This window comes from Mastigoproctus giganteus, chromosome 13 (genome assembly GCF_048544385.1).
Source record: "Mastigoproctus giganteus isolate SK-2022 chromosome 13, ASM4854438v1, whole genome shotgun sequence".
Lineage (NCBI taxonomy): Eukaryota > Metazoa > Arthropoda > Arachnida > Uropygi > Thelyphonidae > Mastigoproctus > Mastigoproctus giganteus.
In genome coordinates, this window is record NC_143587.1 from 30,473,537 (window position 1) to 30,496,534 (window position 22,998).

Here is a 22,998-nt window from a genome sequence, read left to right on the forward strand (position 1 = left end):
ATGTGTTGACTTAGCAGTTTTACTACACTGTTGAAAGAACTTTAGCATTAGTAGAGGCACATGATGCAAGAAAGCAAGCTTATGCAGCATCAGCCAAAAAAAAAAAAAAAAACCTCTCCCATTTCACCCCTCTGTTCGTTCCAAATACCTGTCCAGCCCAGTCTTAAATTTATTTAGGCTATCAACTTCCACAATAGAGGATGGAAGTCTGTTCCACAAACCAACTACCCGCTGCCTAAAAGCAAACTTCCACACATCTATCCTACCTGTCTTTCCTCAATTTGAATTTATGCCCTCTCAGGTGATTCTGAGCAAGAGGAAGAATCCCATCAGCATTGAGCATGCTCAAACCATTCAAGGCTTTATACACCTTAATCCGATCACCTCGCAGGTGCCCAGTCTCTAGACAGTAATTTGCAAAACTTAAGCCTTTCTTCGTAAGAGCAACCCTTTGTTCCATTCCCTAATCTTGTTGTTCTTCTCTGTACTCGTTCCAACAGCTCAACATCCTTCTTAAAATGAGGCATCCAGACCTGTATACAGTACTCAGTGAGTGGCCTGACCATTGCCTTATACAAGGGATAATCACCTCCTTATCCCTACTTGAAAAATTCCTGTATATCATTGACAAGACACCATGAGCTACTCTTGCAGGCAGTCTGCACTGTTCAGAAAACTTCATATCTGCCTGTACAATTTTTTTTTTTTTTTGTTTTGTTTTGTTTTTTTTTGCTCATGCCACATAAGCTTGCTTTCTTGCATCATTTGCCACTGCTACTATTACCAATTTACCATGATCCCATGTGTTGACTTAGCAGCTTTACTACACTGTTGAAAGAACTTTAGCATTAGTAGAGGCACATGATGCAAGAAAGCAAGCTTATGCAGGTCATTTTCGTTCTCAACCACTGTCAGTGTAGCACCACTGAGTTGATACGTTACTCTGGGGTTACTGCTTCCCATATGTAGTACTTTACATTTGTCAATGTCAAACTTCATTTGCTACCTCTCAGCTCATCTACTCAACTTTTCTAGATCCTGTTGCAGCAGTGTACTGGGCACCTCCATAGCCAGGTGGGAAGGAGCAGCAGTGCATAGCACACGCTTCTTGATTAGACCGGGGTTCGAGCCTGTCACCACTAAATACGGAGGATGCGGAAAGGTCAATGGAATGACTACTGCTTATTCCTGGAGCAATATGGCCTTAGTTGCTAATGCTCCTAAAAACCAAATAACAAACAATCTCCCACTCAACCATCCCTTTAACCATAGCAGCAATTTGACTCCAATGCCACACTGCTCCAATTTGTTCGGCAGTCTTCCATGTGCAACAGTATCCAAATCCTTCGTAAGATCCAAATATATGATATCAAAGTTATTCCCTGCATCCAGTTCCTTTGTGACTACATCATAGTATCCAATCAGATTGGTCAGGCAAGACTTTCTCTTAACAAAACCATGCTGTGTCCGAGCTATAACTGAAGTCTTGTCTAGATGATCCTGCAGTGCTTCGTTAACCAGGGCTTCCATTAATTTTCCTGGAACAGAAGTTAAACTCACAGGTCTACAATTACTTGTGTCAACCTTTGATCCTCCTTTGTGAATTGGGGTCACATTTGCACATCTCCAGTCCATGAGTACCTCCCTTGAGTCCAAGAAAGCTCTCATAATTATGTGACTAAGGGTTTGCTTACTTCCTTTGCTGCCTCCTTTAATATAACTGGATAGATCCCATCCACCCCAGGTGCCTTTCTTGTGTTTATCTTCAACAATTTCTCCTCCACTTTACTCTCAGTTATTACAAGATTATCTAGCTTACTGCTAGAGTTGAATACACTTCTGGCATTCCCCTCGCTGAATAACTCCTCGTGTGAATGTCGATGCCAAATATTCATTTAGTTTGTTAGCTACCCGAGAAGGATCATCAACAGTTGACCCATTGATATCAAGTGGACCAATCTAATTCACCCTTCCTTCTAGAGTTTACATAAGTAAAGAACTCTTTGCTGTTTTTCTTTGTATCCTTTGCCAAAGATTTCTCATAATCGGCCTTCACCTGCCTAACCTCCTTTGTAACTTGGTTACAAAGGAGGTTAGGCAGGCGGAGCTTATATCTATCATAGGCTTCTGTGTCACATGTTAATTTATGTATCCCATGCATTTTTCGTCTCTGCCATATGTCTCATTACTTCATCTGTCATCCATTTAGGCCTAAACCTTGAACAGTATTTCTTAGTTTGTTATGTAAAGCCTAGTAGCTTCCAAGATAAGTTTTGAATGCTTCCCATTTTGAATTTGCTGTTGGTAATATTATCAGTTGGTCCCACTGTATAGAATTTAAATACTGTCTCGGACCATCATAGTCGCCTTTATGAAAGCAAAAACCCTTCCCTTTACCCCTGATGGTAGTTACCTCTTTGAGTAAATCCCACTTCAGCATACTGTGATCACTGACACCTAGTGGTTCCTTTATCTGCAGATTCTTGATGCATGAAGAATCACTACTGATAATCAGATCAAGGTTATTACTCCCTCTAGTTGCCTCCCAAACATGCTGATGTAGAAAACAATCATCCAATAAATCCACAAAAGCCTTGCTGGTGTTGTGGGTGACCAACCCACAAATTCCAGTCAATATCTGGGAAATTAAAATCCCCCATTATAAGACTCTGTGATTTACTGGCGCACTCTATTTCCCTGTACAGTTTCTTATTAAACTCATCAGAGTCATTAGGCCTATAGCACACTCCTACTCTATTTTGATCTCCCAATGCTTATGTCACACAAAACTGACTCGACACTGCACTGTCCAGCGATGTCGACTGGCTTCACTTCCTTGGATTTTTGTGTTTCTTAACTAGTGGCATAACCCCTCCTCCCTTCGTATCCTGTCTATTCTTTCTGTAGACATTGTACTCCCCCAAATTCCAGTTCTGCATTCCTTATATCTGTGATACCACGTCTCTGATATCCCAGCAATATCCTCCTTTGATGCTTTGAGCAATACCTCAAATTCATCAAATTTATTTACCAAACTCCTAGCATTGGTGTACACAGAAGTATACATGCACCTGTTCCTATTCTTAGCTATCCTAACACAAACCATGTGTTTACTTCTACTGCAGTGACTCCCAGCAGTCTCTAAAATATCCTGCATTCTGTTTTTCAGGCAGCTGCTCATTCCAATAGAAGTAGTGCAAGAATCACTTTCACCTCTGCCAATTGCTACTGTTAATCTATTAGTCCTTGTATCCCTCCAAACCAGCAGTTTTCCGACACACCTAACACTGCCTCGATAGCATCGGCAAATATTCTTGCGCCATTTCTATTTAAGTGTATCCCATCCCTGTAGAAGCAGTCTCTCCTGAAGCATGAGGAGATCTGTTGTGAAGTGGAGACCAGAAGCTTATTAAACTCTGACAGGGAGCTAAATGATTTTGTAATAACTGAGAGCAAAGTGCAAGAGAAATTGAAGTTAAGCATAAGAAAGGCACCTGCGGTGGATGGGATCTATCAAGTTATATTAATCATGCAATTGGTAAGTGGAATGTCCAAAGATGAAGGTACCAAAGGTTTTAATTTCAAAGTTAAGACTTTCAAAAGTCTTGCTTAAGTTTGTTGTGACAAATTTTTGGTGCCAGTTTTAGACCGCATTGTTAAAAATGTGAAAGTTTTTGAGCCTGGACACCAAACGTTTTGCATTCTCTGCCAAAAGTTAACTAAGTATACCAAGTTTCAGAGCACTACCTCTCACCATTGTGCAACAGTAACACTTAAAACTTTGAAAATTTTTTGTGATTTGCTTTGCGTAACACAAGTGACCTCCCACAAGAAAGGTGCTGGTGCCTCAACTCAAGCATACTATTTTTTGAATTAAATTTTGCACAGCTTCATTTGATACCTGTATAAACATTCACACCAAGTTTCAACAAAATTGAAGATGGTCAAGCATTGACCCCTAGGCACTTGCATGGAATGACCCTTATGTAAACTCTAGAAGGAATTGTGTGAATCAGGTTGGTTTACTTGACATTGACAGTTCAATTGTTGATGAACCTGCTGAGGTAGTTGACAAACTGAATGAGTATTTTGCATCCACATTCACACATGAGGAGATCTCTAGGGAAGTGGAGGCCAGAAGCTTATTGAACTCTGACAGAGAGCTAAATCATTTTGTAATAACTGAGAGCAAAGTGGAGGAGAAATTGAAGTTAAGCATAAGAAAGGCACCTGGGGTTGATGGGATCTATCCAGTTATATTAAATGAAGTAAAGAAACCTTAGCTATAATTATGAAAGCTGCCTTGGACTCAGGGAAGGTCCCCATGGACTGGAGATGTGCAAATGTGTCCCAATTCATAAAGGGGGAGCAAAGGGTAGCATGGGTAATTACAGACCTGTTAGTCTAATTTCTGTTCCAGGGAAAATAATGGAGTCTCTGGTTAAGGAAATGATGCAGGATCATCTAGATAAGACTGCAGTTATACTTTAGACACGGCATGGGTTTGTTAAGGGGAAGTCTTTTGTGACAAATTTGATTGGATACTATGATTTGGTCACAAAGAAACTGGATTCAAAGAATAATTTTAATATCATATTCTTGGATTTTAGCAAAGCTTTTGATACTGCGGCACATGGAAGACTACTATACAAATTGGAGCACTATGGCATTAAGGGCAAGTTGGTACAATGGATAAAAGGATGGTTGAGTGGGAGAAGACGAGTGGTTATCAATGGACACTGGTCTTCTTCTTGGACTAATGTTATTATTGGAGTCCCGCAGGGTTCAGTGTTGGGCCCATTGTTGTTTTTAGTATTTATCAATGATATTGATGAATGTATATCAGGGTTAATTTCCAAGTTTGCAGACGATACGAAGGTTGGCAGGGTTGTTAATGACAGTAAAGAGAGTACACCACTGCAATAGGATCTGGAAAAGTTGAGCAGATGGGCTGAACGGTGGCAACTGAAGTTTAATATTGACAAATGTAAAGTACTGCATATGGGTAGCAGTAACTCCAGAGCAATGTATCAACTGGGTGGTACTACACTCAGGGTAGTGGAGAATGAAAAGGACCTGGGGGTAATTGTGGAGCAAGATATGAAGTTTTTTGAGCAGTGCAAAAAGACTACAAGAGTAGTTTGTGGTGTCTTGTCAGTAATGTCTAGGCATTTCCTAGCAGGGATAAGGGGGTGATTGTCCCCCTGTATAAAGCAATGGTACATTGAGTACTGTATACAGGCACGGAGGTATTTCAGGAAAGATATAGAGCTGCTGGAATGAGTACAGAGAAGGGCAACGAGATTGCTGAATGGAACAAAAGGGAGGCTTAAGTTCTGTAAATTGCAGCTTCTGGAGATTAGGTGCCTGCGAGGTAATCTAATTAAGGTGTATAAGTCCCTGAATGGATTGAGCAAGCTCAGTTCTAATGGGACTCTTCCTCTTGCTCAGATTACTCACCTGAGGGGACATAAATTCAATTGAGGAAAGACAATTGTAGAATATATGTGTGGAAATTCACCTTTAGCCAGCGGGTGGTTGATAGTTGGAACTAACTTCCATGTGTTGTTGTGGAGGTCAGCAACTTAAATAAGTTCAAGGCAGAACTAGACAATCATTTGGGATGAGTGAAATGGGAAGGGGTTTTTTTTTCTTTTTTTTGGTTGATGCTGTATAAGCTTGCTTTCTTGCATAACATTCTTCTACTAATGCTAATACAAACCATTGAAGGCAGCACTTTTTAGGCAACATATTCCAATGAATAACAACTTTCTGGTGAGAGGAAAAAACTTAATACAATCCAGTCTATAATTCTCCCACCCCGTTTAAATGATATAATTTAATACTGTGAACATTTCATCTTCATTACTTTATTATCCCTTCCGAGTCTTAACACCTCAATTAGAACCCTCTAAGGTATCCAGTTACCAAGACCACATTTCAAAATCTCTTCTCACAGACATCATTTAGCTAATCTCACAAGGTATATTTATCTTCAAATTAAGATATGCAACGTTCTTCTCTTGAACAGCCTTAGCCCATTTATTGGAAAACCAAGGTTTAGATAATAGATAAAGGGTGAGATTTTAAAGAGGAGTGTGGAATAAAGGATTCCATTCCTACAAGAATAATTTCACTGACATTATCTGAGCAAACGTTGACATCAGAAGTTTTGAAACAGTAATCGAACCGAAGAAAAGAAATCACACAGGTCTTCCCATTTTGCATTCTTATAATGCCAAACAACACAAGGTTTGGATTATCCATGAGATAAAGGCTCCATTGGAGAAGAGACAATCACCAAGTTTGATCTGAGGTGCCTAAAGGACCACTCAATTCGACTGTATACTTAGAAGGGTTGTTTGTGAGAAAAAGATCAAGCGTGTTGACTGGATGGTTAGGATTGTCCAGTATTCTTGTAGGTAAATGAACAATCTGTGCAAAGTCATTAGTAATTGCAAAAACCTCAGCATCTCGACCAGCTGGGTCGGTGTGACTAGAAAATGGAAGCCAGCTGGAGTTGTGAACATTAAAGTCACCAAGGAAAATCACGTCACTGTTAGGAAAGTTGGACTGGAGAAAGTCAAAGAGCTCCAAGTGATTAGTGGAGTTGGGAGAACGGTAGAGACAACAGTTGAATTTGACACAATGAGGTAGAGAGAGAGAGAGAGAGAGAGAGAGAGAGAGAGAGAGAGAGAGAGAGAGAGAGAGAGAGAGAGAGAGATTTGAGGGTGCCACACCTCGACCCCTGCTTACGTTGGTTAACACCTGGGTGGTCACCCACAGTTCATGTGCATGGAGGTTATACCCAGAATTACTAACAGTCCCACCATCGTGAAGGTGCAAGCAGAGGATTTGGCTGAAACAGACCATCCAGAGTTCGTCGAAATTGGGTCCACTTGACTCGAATGTCACCCTAATATCAGTTCCATCACCGTTGTACTTGCTACCTGTGAGTAGCAAGTACAGCTTGTCTGGCATATCTGAGAGAATGTCTGTGACAACCTCAAGGAATATCATTTGTTTCATAGTAGTGCAATATTAGGACAAAGTGTTTTTTTTTTCTATTAAAAGTTTGTTGAGTATTAAGATCATTGCATTAACTAAGCAGTTTAAATCCTGCTGCTTGCGAAAAATGTAAGGGATATCCTTAATATCATACAGTTTAATTATTATTATTGTAGTATAAAATTCATTTAATTTCTTTAATTATTAATTAAATTCATAATTTAATTCTTTATATTATTATTGTACGATAAATTTGTAGTATCCTTTTTAAGTTCCAACAAAGTATAATTAGCATAGCTTCTAAGAAACAGAGCTTACCTCTTAACTGCTTGATTAAATCATGGAAATTAATGATGAATTACATGGAAGAACTTTAAAAATTAAAATTTTAAACAACCAAGAACTTTGAATCACAATTGTAAATCAATTATGATGGGTATGCAAGTCATTGTGGATTTTTAATCTGGTGTAGGGCCTTAGATATTTCCCTGAGATGATAATGATGTGCTTAGGCAGTGGATTATAAATTTCCTACATATGAGGCAGTTTACAGTAGGGGGATTTGAAATTCAGTTCAATGTGTATGAAATGAAATGGAAAAAAAGCACAAATAGTTAATTGAATAAGCAGGTGAATTCCATTGACAATCTTTCTTGCCATCTCCCTTCTCAGTCAGCGAGAGTTGTTTGCCAGTTATATAATGCATATAAACCTCCCAATCCCTTATATAGCACCACCCATTTTCTGGCTATGTTTAGGAAACTTAATAAATATGGCAAACTGCCTGACATTCAACAAACAGCATATTGGAGCCAGTTGTACTGGTTGAAATTATATCTTGCATTTTGTTCTTTACCTAAAGGCATTTATTTAAAACATGAGACACCACTATCACATCCTGTTTCAGGACTTTTTCTTCACTGAGAGTTACAACACTACTATGAAGTATTGCTATGAAGTATGTCATAGCAATCCCATCTTTTAAATAAATGGTTGGTTAACCTTTTGGTAATGTAATTTGTTTGAAAGTGGCCCAATACCCAGTGGCGGATTTTCGCACAGGCGCATGAGGCGCGCGCCTGGGGCCTCTTAAATCGAGGGGCTCAAATTTAGGTCTCAAAAAAAAAATTGTTTCATTTTAAATTTTTACACTCATCTTTATTACCGTTACTGAATAAAACTATAATTTAAGATGAGAAGTTAGTAAACTCTTATGCGACTATCCCTACATATTATATGAAATATCTATGCGAACTAAGTGAATCTGAAATAGAATACATATTATCGTTAATGCTTAAATTAAGCACTTTCAGTTTTTTCCTAGTGGAGGCAATTCCATGAGTAAAACCCTTTGACGATATTGCTCGAGAAACGACATTAGATTTGTTCGAGGAGGCAGTTCAAAACTATTCGCAACTAATTGGGAACCAATAAGCAAGCGCAGTAGTCTTTTAAAGCCTTTGAAATCACTACTGCGCTGGCTCACATGTAACGGAGCATCGTCTTTTTTAATAGCTTTTGGAACTAACATATCACTGACGAATCTGTTACAAATTACTAGAGTTTGGTGTGGTTGGTGTTTTAGTGTAGGAGTATTTTTGTTTTGTTATCAAGTAAGTATCTGTAATATCATGTATTGTTTATGTATCTATCAAAACTGAATTGTTTGATGAGCCGTGACATTTATAGCAAGTGATAATTGGGAATTAATTTTTTAATTCCCAATTAATAAAATATGTATGAAAGGATTGCGCAACCATAATGATTAAAACCGCAACACCAAATCTAGAGTGCATGCTATAGTAAAAACGTGTGCGTGGAATGCACACTGTAGTGGTAACGAAAATATTTAGAGGGGAGGGCTCAAAATTGAATTGCGCCTGGGGCCTCTCAAGTGCTAAATCCGCCACTGCCAATACCAAAGTAACTTGTGAAAGTAAAGTTTATACTGCTGTTAGCATTAAGACCGTTGTATTAACATAGAAGTCCTGCTTGCTTGTAAAACTTGATAGGACAGAATAGTCCTAACTATATATAATTTCAGTAAGGCCAAATAACATTAGCTGTTTTGTAATTTGAAAATGTAACTAGAAATTTCTGGTGTAATGGATAATTGCAATGATATCTTTTGCTGCAATTATCCATTAGAGGCAGCTTTTCTGGTCTACTGTGCATACTTAACATCAAATTTGGGGGTACTATTATTTCTGTCTCATGAGTCCAGAGTTCAGAGGGTAGTTTGAAAATAAATTTTAAATGTTAGAATAAAATAATGAAAGGAAACAACTATATCATTAACTGATTTCATATTTTCCAGCCTGAATGCTGGAACTTGAAATCAGGACAGATGAATATAAGAACTTTCCTATTTATGTAACTCCTTTGTTTCTTTATATTTCCAGGTCCCTCCATAAGTAGGACTAGCAGCAATGTAGACATCACTCGTCATCCAAAACCTTGTGTTATTCACTAATGAAGGTACGCAGAGCTGTACTAAAACATTCAGTTCATCTTTGTTGTTAAGTTTCATTAAATAAAAAGCAGTTATACCCCTTTAGATTCCAAATTGCTCATGTTACGCATGAGCAATTTGGAATGAGCACCTAAAATTATATGAATTTATCTTTTTACATTAAAAAGGCAATTTTTTTTTTTTAATGTATACCAAGAGCAAGGAAATTATCCTTATTTTTTTGTGAAGTTCATAGTCCATATTACTGGAGTTGCACTCCTGAGCATCAATGTTTTAGGAAAGACTTGATAACAAATATAAAAGCTGGATTTAAAATGTCCTTGTTAGTTGTTAAAAATAGTTCAGTATATCTGTATTGGGTTGTAGAATAATCCCTCATTTTAGCTTTAAATGAACTGTTTAATTTGTAATTTCTCAATGTGGAGCAAAGTGTTATTTTAGTTGCCCAGCAATTTTTCCTACTTTTTAAAGCCCCACCCACCTCCCTGTCAAAGCTGCTGTTACAACATAACAGCAGCTTTGACCTCCATCCCCATTATCATGTAATAAAAGTACTATTATGCATATTGGGGATAACAACAGGTTAGTCACCTGCACTTGAAATAAACGGCAGTATACTTCTCAATTGGAGCAGTACTTTTATTTCAATTAGTTCAATACTAAGGCAATGTGTGGCGAAGTGCTTCCACAATATGAGATTGACACCCAATGTAGTAAACTTTGCTCTTTGCTATATACAGAATGAAGCTTTTGCTCTTATCTTGAGTAATAAAATATTCCAATTTAAGACGTATCTTTTAAATATAAAAAGATCTTGTGTGATCTTTTTGCAGTTACCTCCATAATGCACAGGCGCCTCCATAGCCAGGTAGGCAGGAGCAGCAGCAGTGCATAGCACATGCTTCTTGATTAGACCGGGGTTCGAGCCCGTGACCACGAAATGCAGAGGATGCGGAAAGGTCAGGGAATGACTACTGCATTAGCATTTTTAGCATTAGTAGAGGCATATGATGCAAGAAAGCAAGCTTATGCAGCATCAGCCAAAAGAAAAAAAAAAACACTTCCATTTTACCCCTCCGTTCGTTCGAAATACCTGTCCAACTGAGCCTTAAATTTATTTAGACTATCAACTTCCACAACAAGGGATGGAAGTCCGTTCCACCAACCAACTATCTGCTGGCTAAAGGCAAATTTCTGCACATCTATCCTACATCGGTCTTTCTTCAATCTGAATTTATGTCCTCTCACGTGATTATTCTGAGCAAGAGGAAGAATTCCATCGGCATTGAGCATGCTCAAACCATTCAAGGCTTTATACACCTTTATCAGATCACCTCACCAGTGCTTAGTCTCCAGACACTATAATTTGCAAAACTTAAGCCTTTCTTCGTAAGAACAACCCTTTGTTCCCTTTACTAATTTGGTTACCCTTCTCTGTACTAATTTCAGCAGCTCTACATCCTTCTTGAAATGAGGTCCAGACCTGTATACAGTACTCAAGGTGTAGCCTGACCATTGCCCTATACAAGGGAATAATCACCTCCTTATCCCTGCTAGAAAAATTCCTGTATATCATTGACAAGACACCATGAGCTACTCTTGCAGCAAGTCAGCACTGCTCAGAGAACTTCATATCTGCCTGCACAATAACACCAGGTCCTTTTCATTCTCTACCACTGTCAGTGTAGCACCACATAGTTGATACGTTGCTCTGGGGTTGCTGTTTCCCATATGTAGTACTTTACATTTTTTTTTTTTTTTTTTATGAAAACCCCAAACACGAAAGGTATCAAAACCTATAGTACTTAGTACCGTGCATGGGTTGGAGGAGAAGTATGGGGGAGAGAGGGATGCCAGAAACTTTGCTCTAGAGACTAAACATGGGTTTCACCACTTCAAGCCTCCAATAAGCAAAGTGGTGGTATTTCACCGGTTGATGAAAGTCATCTACCACCTACAGTATATATATAAAAAAAAAAAAAAAAAACGACACATCCAGGCCAATCTTGGGGGAGGGGGGGACGTGGAAAAACAAATTCAGTAAGGGTAAAATACAGGATGATTATTAAAAAAAAAAAATCTGCATATACTTTGAGAAGACCACAGAAGGTCAGGGAGTTCACAAGACAGCTAGATACAAAAATATTAGCGTATTTAGTCCCAGGCCGGGTTGAAGCATGTGCACTTCTGTCCCCTCACGCTAGACCACTTGATTACTGTCATCAGAATTTGAGGACGTATATATCTTATAAAATACACACACAAGATCAATGACAAGAAATATTAAAAAACTTGATTACCGGTATACAAAATTTACAACAATTCTTCTAATGAAGAACACTAATATCAACAACTTGTTGCATACGGTTTGATCAAGAGCTACAAGTGTAAATTCGGAATCTTATATATGTCCCCCATAACAAGAAATCTGCTAGTGTTAAGTCTAGCGAATGCCGGGTTCACAAGCACGGAAAGTAACCAGTGTTGGGGGAGTGGGGATCACAGTCTTGCATGAAAATAACCCTATCTGCGGCCTGCCGTGCTTGCAAAGCGGGTGTCACTTCCGTCAGAGGTTCCCAAACTTGTATGCCTTACATCCACCTTAAACTATTTCATAAAATTCATGCCTCTCATCTTCCAGAATAAGTGCAAATAAACAGCATAAAATTTAGATATGGGCATACATACTTCTATAAATTGATATATATTTCAGCACATTTAATCTCAAAGATTGAAATAAAATACGCTTCAAAACTGGATTACTGGAATAGTTTGCCCATATTTCTTTAAAAAAAAAAAAAAAAAGTGCTTCATAAAAATAAGACTATAAATTCCCTGTTCTGAAGATTATTGATTACTTGTACGATCTTTGCTGAAGCTAAAATTCTTCAGCTTTACTTCCTTATTTATTGGAAGACATGGTGATTTTGTATTTCTAAATTATTTCTGATTATAGCACAAGTTTATTTATTCTTGAAAGGTGCTTTCAAGAATGAATCCACGTTCTTTAACTTTTGTGTGCTTTTTTAAAAATTTTTTTATTTACATACATTTTTATTACATATATACAAATTTTTGTGTGCTTGGTGTAATCCTTTTATTTTGACATTTCTCAATGTTAAACTTAATTTGCCACCTCTCATCCCATCTGCTCAACCTTTCCAGATCCTGTTGCAGCAGCATAGCGTCAGTAGTGTCCTTAACAACCCTGCCAACCTTTGTATTGTCTGCAAACTTGGACATTAAGCTTGATATACCATCATCAATATCATTTATAAATACAGAAAACAATAATGGACCCAACACTGAACCCTGAGGGACTCCACTATTAACATTATTCCATGATGAGCAGTGTCCATTGATTACCACTCTGTCCTATCCCACTCAACCATCCCTTTATCCATAGCAGCAATTTGCCTCCAATGCCACACTGCTCCAATTTGTGCAGCAGTCTTCCATGTGCAACTGTATCAAAAGCCTTTCTAAGATCCAAATATATAATATCAAAGTTATTCCCTGCATCCAGTTCTTTTGTGACTGCATCATAGTATCCAATCAAATTGGTCAGGCAAGGCTTTCCCTTAACAAAACCGAGCTATAACTGAAGTCTTGTCTAGATGATCCTGCAGTGCTTCTTTAACCAGGGCCTCCATTAATTTTCCTGAAACAGAAGTTAAACTCACAGGTCTATAATTACTTTTGTCAGCCTTTGATCCACCTTTGTGAATTGGGGTCACATATGCACATCTCCAGTCCATGGGTACCTCCCCTGAGTCCAAGGAAGCTCTCATAATTATGGCTAAGGGTTTGCTTACTTCCTTTGCTGCCCCCTTTAATATAACTGGATAGATCCCATCCACCCCAGGTGCCTTTCTTAATCTTCAGCAAATTCTATGTATTTATCTTCAGCAATTTCTCCTCCACTTTACTCTTAGTTATTACAAGATTATCTTGCTTACTGCCAGAGTTGCATACACCTCTGGCATTCCCCTCCCTGAATAACTCCTCATGTGTGAATGTCGATGCAAAATATTCATTTAGGTTGCTATCTACCTGAGCTGGATCATCAACAGTTGAACCATCGATATCAAGTAGACCAATCTGATTCATCCCCTTCCTTCTAGAGTTTCCATAAGTAAAGAACTCTTTTATGTTTTTCTTTGCAACCTTTGCCAAAGATTTCTCGTAATCTGCCTTCTCCTTCCTAACTTCCTTTGTAACTTGGTTACAGATCAGCTTATGTCTATCATAGGCTTCCATGTCACCCATTAATTTATATGTATCCCATGCATTTTTCTTCTCTGCCATATGTCTCATTAGTTCATCTGACATACATTTTGGCCTAAACCTTGAACAATATTTCTTAGTTGGTATGTAAAGCCTAGTAAATTCCAAGATAAGTTCTTTGAATGCTTCCCATTTTGAATTTGCTGTTGGTAACATCATCAGTTGGTCCCACTGTATAGAACTTAAATACTGTCTCAGACGATCGTAGTTGCCTTTATGAAAGCAAAAACCCTTCCCTTTACCCCTGATGATAGTTACCTCTTTGAGTAAATCCCACTTCAGCACACTGTGATCATTGCCACCTAGTGTTTCCTTTATCTGCAGATTCTTAATGCATGAAAGATCACTACTGATAATCAGGTCAAGAGTATTACTCCCTCTAGTTGCCTCCCGAACATGCTGATGTAGAAAACAATCATCCAATAAATCCAAAAAAGCCTTGCTAAAGTGTGAGTGACCAATCCACAAATTCCAGTCAATATCTGGAAAATGAAAATCCCCCATTATAAGACTCTCCAATTTACTGGCGGACTCTATTTCCCTGTACAGTTCTTTATTATATTCATCAGATTCATTAGGCCTATAACACACTCCTACTCTCAATTTTGATCTCCCAATGCTTATGTCACACCAAACTGACTCGAGACTGCACTGTCCAGCAATGTCAACTGGCTTCACTTCCTTGGATTTTATGTGTTTCTTAACTAATAGTATAACCCCTCCTCCCTTCCTATCTTGTCTATCCTTCCTGTACACATTGTACTCCCCAAATTCCAGTTCTGCATTCCTTATAACTGTGTGACACCACGTCTCTGATGTCCCAACAATATCTGCCTTTGATGTTCTGAGCAATAACTGAAATTCATCAAATTTATTTACCAAACACCTAGCATTGATGTACATGCAAGTATACATGCACCTGTTCCTATTCTTAGCTACGCTAACACAACCCATGTGTTTACTTGTACCGCAATGAATCCCCGCAATTTCAGAAATACCCTGCATCTTGTTTTCCAGGCTGCTGGCTCATTCCAATAGAGTAGTGCAAGAATCACTTTCACCTCTGCCAGTGGCTACTGTTAATCTATTAGTCCTTGTATCCCCCCTCCAAGCTAGCAGTTTTCCAACCCACCTAACACTGCCTCGATAGCATCAGCAAATATTCTTGCACCCTTTCTATTTAAGTGTATTCCATCCCTGTAGAAGCAGTCTCTCCTGTTAACAAGTACAGACCAGGCTGAAAAAAATTATACCCCTTGAGCCTTGCACAATCTTTCCAAGACCGAATTGATCGACAAGGCTCTCATCATATACTCCCTCCCATCATGTCTGGCCAGAATTGCAGACACTTTCAAATTCAACCCTATTTCACGGCTTTTTTTCAACAATGACCTGTACTTGTTAAGTAATTGTGCCGGTCTCCTACAATTAATATCATTAGTGCCAACGTGTACAACAATATCACCTTTTGTGCCCTTAAAAGATGATATCCACTCTACAATGTCATCAACCTTTGTCCCTGGAAGACATACCGTGGTCCTGTTCCACCTATCCTTTTTACATATCATGTTCCCTGTTTCCCTGACAATAGAGTCACCAACAACTACTAGTTCCTATGGGACTAATGCATTCTGCCTTGGGGGTTGCCGCTGTTTTGCATGATGATCAAGTGCAAGCTCTGGCGTTGATGTGGGCAGCTGAGAGCTTGATGGACCCCTCAATTTAGATCCTTCAGAGGCATCCACCCTGTCCTTCAACCTCTCATATAGGCCCATTACAATGCTGAGGTGTCGCCTCATTTCCTCACACTCCTTACATCGCGCGCACACAAAGACATCCCTCTTGGCAATATCATGTCCCGTACCTGATTGCTCCACAAACATCAAGCAAGCAGTGCATTTTAAAAGGCTGTGATTCAGAGGGCAACTGCCCCCTTCAGTTCTCCCCTGAGCCACAGCACTCCATTTAGCTTGAGCCTTTTGCTTTGGTGCTCTTGTCTGAGTCATGATTCCGATTCAATTTCAATAAAATTTCAATTTCAGTACAAAATTATAACCCTAAACTTGTATCCCAACACAGTTGTAACACTATATATCTATATATATTTTTTAAGTATCAAGTTATGTATTAATTTATTATGTTACGTTCGTAAAATCTAAGTCGTTATGTATTTAATTAAAAGTACAATTTAATTGAGAATGAAGTTCAACAAGATTAATTTACTGATTAATTGATAATATTATATACTATACTATACTAAGCTAACCCTATCTAGTTCGGGATATAACGTATCGTATAACAATGGCAGCAAGTTATGAACGGTAAATCTACAGACACTTAAATATTAATTAACTTCCAAAATCTCGCTGTCTCAATTCAGAATAAATCAAGGATCTTGCCTAGATATTCTGAATGATATCTCACTGCAACGAAACTATCTTACTTTTGCAGTGATGGTAGTAATTTTCTTCTACTATCAGCAGAGCTGATGTTTCGCTTCAAATTTATTTACATATGTGCAGCCGCATTGTCCTTGGATAATCTAATTTATCCCTGTTATCTAGCGAAAATATAGTGCTTTTTGAGTTACAAACAGTACGTACAAAACTCCATAAGATATTCTCTTTAACTACAACCTACAAATATCGTAATACTAGTAGACAAGGTAGTCCCTACACAGTGTAAAAAATGTAAATTAAAATAAATGCAAATTTACAAAAGTGTAATGGGAAATATAATACAAATGTATTGTTTTCGGCCTACCTAATTGCTCACAAGAAATAAAATGTAGTAAAAAGAACGGCTGAAAGTAATTGAAATGGAGGTGAATAAAGTAGTGCTCTGGCAGTTGGGGGTTGCAAGTCCATACCACAGATGGCCCCTGAACAGAGGGTGAGCAATTAGGCTGGCCGAAAGCAATATCCAGATGCTATTTCTCTACTATCCTTACTTGTTTCTTCTATTACAAAGTTTGGTGTCTTTTCCACACTACTTGGTTAGTTTTTGTTTCTCCCTATGCTGGCTTTTCGCCTCATCTGTTTAATTGCTCACTCCCCCTGTGACACAGGTACAGCGTCGGATTACGATTTTATGCCTCCCCACCCTTACATGGGGCTACTTCAATTGACATATACAGGGTGTCTCAAAAATATTGGTGCAAACGTTTAGGGGAGGTAGGTAACATCTGAAGGAATGTGAATCGCATAGGAACCCATAACAGGAAACATCACAGGAAAGTAATAGCAGAGGCACAAGAAGCAGAAATGACACAAGACAGTAATTAGTGGCAAACATTCATTTGACATAATATTTACAATGGAGTACGAGATGGATGCATTTCGTGATGTTACAAAAGATGCTCGAAGGTTCCACCATGAGACACGATACATGCGTGACACCGACGCAGCATGGATTGGCAGACACTGTCGAACATACTGGAGTTTCTTTGACAGTAGCAGCAGCAGCGCAGAAAGTCTCGCCACGAGATCCATTTCCATCTCCACAGGCGATTCATACACGATAGATTTGGGGGGGCCCCCACAGAAAGAAATCAATGCTCGATAAATCAGGTGAGTGTGAATGGTCCAGGCAACAGGTCCACCATGGCCAATCCATCGACGCCCAAAACTCCTGTTCAAATGGTCATGAACACACCTTCCATAATGGGCAGGCGCCCCGTCATGTTGAAACCAAATGTTGTGTCTCACATTTGCTGGAACATTGTCAAGTAACCCTGGTAGAACTTGTTCAGGAAAGATCCGATATTTAGCGGAGTTCATGCGGGATGGTAACTGCCGACTAAGCAGTCACCGACCATACCTGCCCACACATTTATTGCGAAGCGATGTTGTGCCGCATGGAGGCGCACACCATGTGAGTTGTCGTGAGCGCACACATGAGCATTGTGCTGATTGAATAAGCCTTCCTGAGTGAAATAAGCCTCGTCCGTGAACAAAACATAGGCTGGAAAATTCAGGTCTTGAACACTTTCTTGGAGAAACCACTGTGCAAAAGCCACACATGCAGGATGATCTTGGGGGAGCAGTAACTGAACCCTTTGGAGATGAAAGGTGTGTAAGGAATCGTCGTGCCAGACATGCTGTACACTGCAACGAGACACTCCTAAGGCAGAGGCAGCGGCACGTGTGCTGGTAGTAGGATTATTCTGGACAGCATTCAACACACTTTCTTCCATGGCAGGAGTGCACGTTGAACGTGGTCTGCCCGTACTACTCCTGTTACCTCTAAATGACCCATAATCGCACATATTTTGATGCACACGCGCAAACAAACGGTGTTCCGATACATGTCTGTCTGGGAAGCATTCTCAATAAATTCATTGAGCAGCTCGTCCATTGCCCTCTGCTAATCTATACACTAGGTGCATGTCTGCCAGCTCACAGTTCGTATATCGATGCATGCTATTCGTGCAGCGACTACTGCTTGAATGAGTAAACCAGAAATTTTCCCTCTCGCGAACTGATGAACAGCGCCGTGTACCGACTTACAGTGACATTTCCGGTTATGGGTTCCTTATGCAATTCACATTCCTTTAGATGTTACCTACCTCCTCTAAATGTTTGTACTAATATTTTTGAGACACCCTATATATATATATATATATATATATATATATATATATATATATATATATATATATATATATACTAAATAGATACGTTATAGTGTAAAGTTAATATCTTTACTACATACAACTGACATATACTACATACTACATACAACTACATACTACTACATACAACTACATACTACATACTACATACTACATACTTTACTACATACAACTGACATATATATATATATATATATATATATATGTCAGTTGCTCTCCTTAGCTCTCCTTCAATCACCATTGACAACGTCTTCTGGTCCATACAGACAGTAAGTTCTCTTGTTTTTGCCCCATCTCTTAGATATTTTTGTGTTTCAATTTTATACTTTTCTTTCCACAGGTTTTTATTTATCATTATTTTTTTTTATTTTATAGTTTATTTATTATTTTATTCTTCCTTCTGGTCACTTTCGGGTCGGCTATGATGTATACGTATACCGTTTACATATACATCATAACAGAAACAGAGGCCTGGACTATTGTTGTGGCTCTTATGATTTTCACTGCCGACCCTTTTGAAGAAGTAGTTAAAGTCCTAGGACCCGCAACTTTTGGTTCTTACAATTATTGATCTTATTAATTGCATTTTATATTTATTTCAGGTAAATTGATTTTTTACTTACAGGTTCTCCCTATTCTTCCATGGTTACTACACCTTATAGCTCAACTCCCCTACCATATGCACAAATATACTGATTTTTACCTTTTTTTTTTCTATTATTCATTATGGTTGCCGGTCCTTTCTGAGTCTACCGTAGTTCCTAGATCCATAAACCGATCTTATATACATTTTATAAATTTTGCATAAACTCTTACAGCCCATTCCTGTTTGATAAGACTTTTGTAATTTCATTGCATCTTTTTATGTATATGTATCTTTTTATACATGTGTGTGTGTGTGTGTGTGTGTGTGTGTGTGTGTGTGTGTGTGTGTGTGTGTGTGTGTGTGTGTGTGTGTGTGTGTGTTACCTTAAAAGACTGCATATTTGCCCCCTTTTTCTAATACTACAGACAAGTTTGGAAACACAGTGCCTGATACATGGTCAGGAATAGTCCTGTGATGAATTTCATGGCTATGTATGTTATTTTTATTTACTATATTCAGATTTTGCATATTTGCCATCCCCTGATTCGACCTCTTGGTGAAATTGCCCTCCCATATCTGAATATAGTGTTATTTATTTACTTGTATATTCCTTTTTCTTTTTCTCCTCAGTCCCGGTTCATTTTTGCACTAGGTTTTTCAAATTCTTTCACCTGTTTAACCACTACTTCACTTCACTTTCTACTATCCCTTAAACTTCTCTTAGTTCTGGCACCTTGTATACATTTTATTTCCATTTTCACAGACACTTAATTTATTTTACAAACCACACATTATTTATATCCTTTTGCTTCCTCTACTGCTGCACTGTGCGTTTTGGAGCATTAGACATACTATAACTTTTGTTATTTTCGTTTTCCTGCTTATTTTTCTTCTTAACTGTTATATATTACTACTATATATATATGTATATAACAAATGATAAAGATGCAATGAAATTATGAAAGTCTTATCAAACAGGAATGAGCTGTTAGAGTTTATGTGAAATTTATAAAATGTATATAAGATCGGGTTATGGATCTGGGAACTACGGTAGCCGTAGAAAGGACTGGCAACCATAATGAATAATAGACAAAAAGGTAAATATTTTTGTGTATATGATAGGGAAGTTGAGCTATCAGGTGTAATAACCATGGAAGAATAGGGAGAACCTGTAAGTAAAAAATCAATTTACCTGAAATAAAAATAAAATGCAATTAATATGGGCATAATTATTGTAAGCACCTAATGCTGTGGGTCCTAGGACTTTAACTATTTCATCATGGAGTCGGCAGCGAAAATCGTAGGAGCCACGGCAATAGGCCAGGTCTCTGTTTCTGTTATGGTGTATACATATACATCACAGCCAACCCGACAGAAACCAGAAGGAAGAATAAAAAACTATAAAATAAAAATAAAAATGATAAATAAAATCCTGTGGAAAGAGAAGAATGAAATGTAAACTCAAAAAAAATTTAAGAGATGGGGAAAACAAGGAAACTTACTGGCTGTATGGACCGGCAGACAAATATTCTTCACCACTCTGGGAAATAATGGGGATCACCAAGGTCAGGTGATGTTCCAGATATGGGCATAAAGCCAGATTTTGCTGGACAGAGAAGGTGGATCAGGGAGCCAAGCATGAGATTTCCAACCCCAGAAAGTTATGGAAGCTCAAGAGAGGTCGTTTTTATCCGTGACGCTGTTTCTCCCTCCGCTCACTTTTTGTCTCATCTGTTTAATTGCTCACTTCCCCGTCCCATGGGTATGGTTCCAGTTTATGATTTCACACCTTTCCCTCCCCTCACATGGGATTACTTCAACTGACACATATATACAGTAAACTCCCGCTATTCGCGGGGGTTACATTCCTGAGAAATGTCGCGAATACCGAAAACGTGAATACTGAGTTATGGCTCCCATAGTAATAAAGGGTTTCCGTTCAAAAGTATGAAATATATAAGAAAAACTAGTCTAAAATTTTGTCTAGGTATGTATTATATGTACCTTCATAATATGACAGTACATAGACAGTAAATAGTGAAATGCAAGCATATGGCATCGAAATGAAAATAAGAAACAATTTAATATTAAATGTAATATTTATTAGAAATTTCAAACAAATCTTTCAAACCAGTGCCTTTGCTTGCTAGCAAAAAAAACATCCCACCAGTGCTATCACCAGTTTTGCTATAGTGTTGATAAAGGAGTTTTGCCTTTTCGCGAATGATGAGTGAACTTAACGGAATTTTATTTTGAGTTCGGTCTTCTATCCACAGATTTAAAGCTTTTTCCATTTTTTCTAATTTAACATCACGAGTTACAGAGCAAATTTTTGAAGCAATTAGCGCGTTTTCACGGACACTACAGCTGATTTTTTTTTTTTTTTTCCGATTGATCGTACCGTTGACTCATTGATTTTATAATGTTTTGCCACTGAGGAGACACTTTCACCATTAGAAATTTTGTCTAATAACTCAATTTTATTCGCTAATGTCATAACCTTCTTTGATATTTTCACATTTCTCTTGTTATTCGTAGCCATATTTTTGTACGGGTTAGAAAGAACTTGTCCACAATAAAGTCACTTTCTTCCGTTAACACACTCGAAAAAGTCTGTTTTACACCGCAAAACGGTAGATTTATCATTTTTATAAGCATATCAATTTACAATTTGATAAATGTATTCAATTTATAAACATATAAATTAAAAGCAAACGACGAAACCTTCCATGACAAACGCATAACACATACTGAACAAGGATTAGCGAGAAACATCCACGCTCGCGATTTTGTCACCCCTCTCCCCCCCCCACCCACTGAGCGCTGTTTTGACCGGGAAAGATGATTTTAGCCACGCCCATGTTTGTTATGACGGAAAATATTCACGGCGCTTTAAAATTCACATTTTTTTAGGTTTCATTTTATATTAAATAAGCGATCGAATAGGCGATTAAATAAACAAGTTACCCTCATAGGTAGTAGAGGCTGACAGTTTGAATAAATTCAAAGGTCAACTGGATACTTACCTGTGTGAGAAGGGAAGCATATAATTTGTGTTTTCTTATCTACTTGTGGTGTGTTGTTTTTTTTTTTTTTTTTTTTGCCAGTGCAGCAAAAGCCTGTGGCTTCTTTGCACTATATAGCGAATACTATTTACAAGAGACTAAAGAAAGTGAAGCAACAAATGAAGAAACAGGCATAAAACAGAGGTTAGGAGGTTACGTTCTTGATTGGCTAGCTACTGAGAAATCTCTAGGGATAATTTGGTTTCTCTTTGCTGAAAGCCATGTGAAATATCACACATCCCACTACAGACAGACAGACAGACAGACAGACAGAGAGAGAGAGTGAGAGTGGAAAACAGTAACGTGAGTATTTCTCTTTATGATGTTATTGTTGTGGGTTATTATTCCACTCAGGCTGTTATATGATAAAGTATCCTGCACCATTCTGGAAGACTGATGTTTGCCCAATACTGTGTGTGTGTGTGTGTGTGTGTGTGTGTGTGTGTGTGTGTGTGTGTGTGTGTGTGTGTGTGTGTGTGTGTGTGTGGTTAACCTGTGGTTCTTGTTGTATGGCTAAGTGTCTCTTGTTGGAACATCTTGGTTAGTATGAAAGAGAGCATTAGCCATATGCTGCAAGGAGGCCACAGGCTTTTGCTGCACTATCCAAAAAAATATGAAATAAAATTAAATATATAAAATTAAATATATAAAAAATAAATAAATAATATATGCTTCCCTCCTCATGTAGGAAACTATACAGTTGACTTTTGAATTTCCCCGAACCATCAGCCTCAACTGCCCATGGAAGCAACTTCAGCTAGTAATTAATAACTCTCTGCTAAAAAGTAAACTTTTTGCAGTCCAGTTCAAATCGCTTTCCCCATAATTTGAATTTATGACAACCTAGTTCTGGAATAATTTATAGCAGCGAAAATTTTGCCTTCATTTTATCACCCCCCCCTCTCAGAGCCTTATGGGCCTCAGTTTGGACTCTTGTAAGGTGCCT

At 38.3% G+C, this 22,998-nt stretch overlaps 1 protein-coding gene across 1 annotated transcript in view; it reads left to right on the forward strand.

Moving 5' to 3' along the window:
• metro (membrane palmitoylated protein 7-like protein metro) overlaps window positions 1–22,998 on the forward strand; it is a 300,602-nt gene that overhangs the window by 1,808 nt on the left and 275,796 nt on the right. Inside the window, exon 2 of the mRNA XM_090387397.1 lies at window positions 9,411–9,486. The gene's annotated coding sequence lies outside the window, so the exon portion shown is untranslated. The remainder of the gene's footprint in view (window positions 1–9,410; window positions 9,487–22,998) is intronic.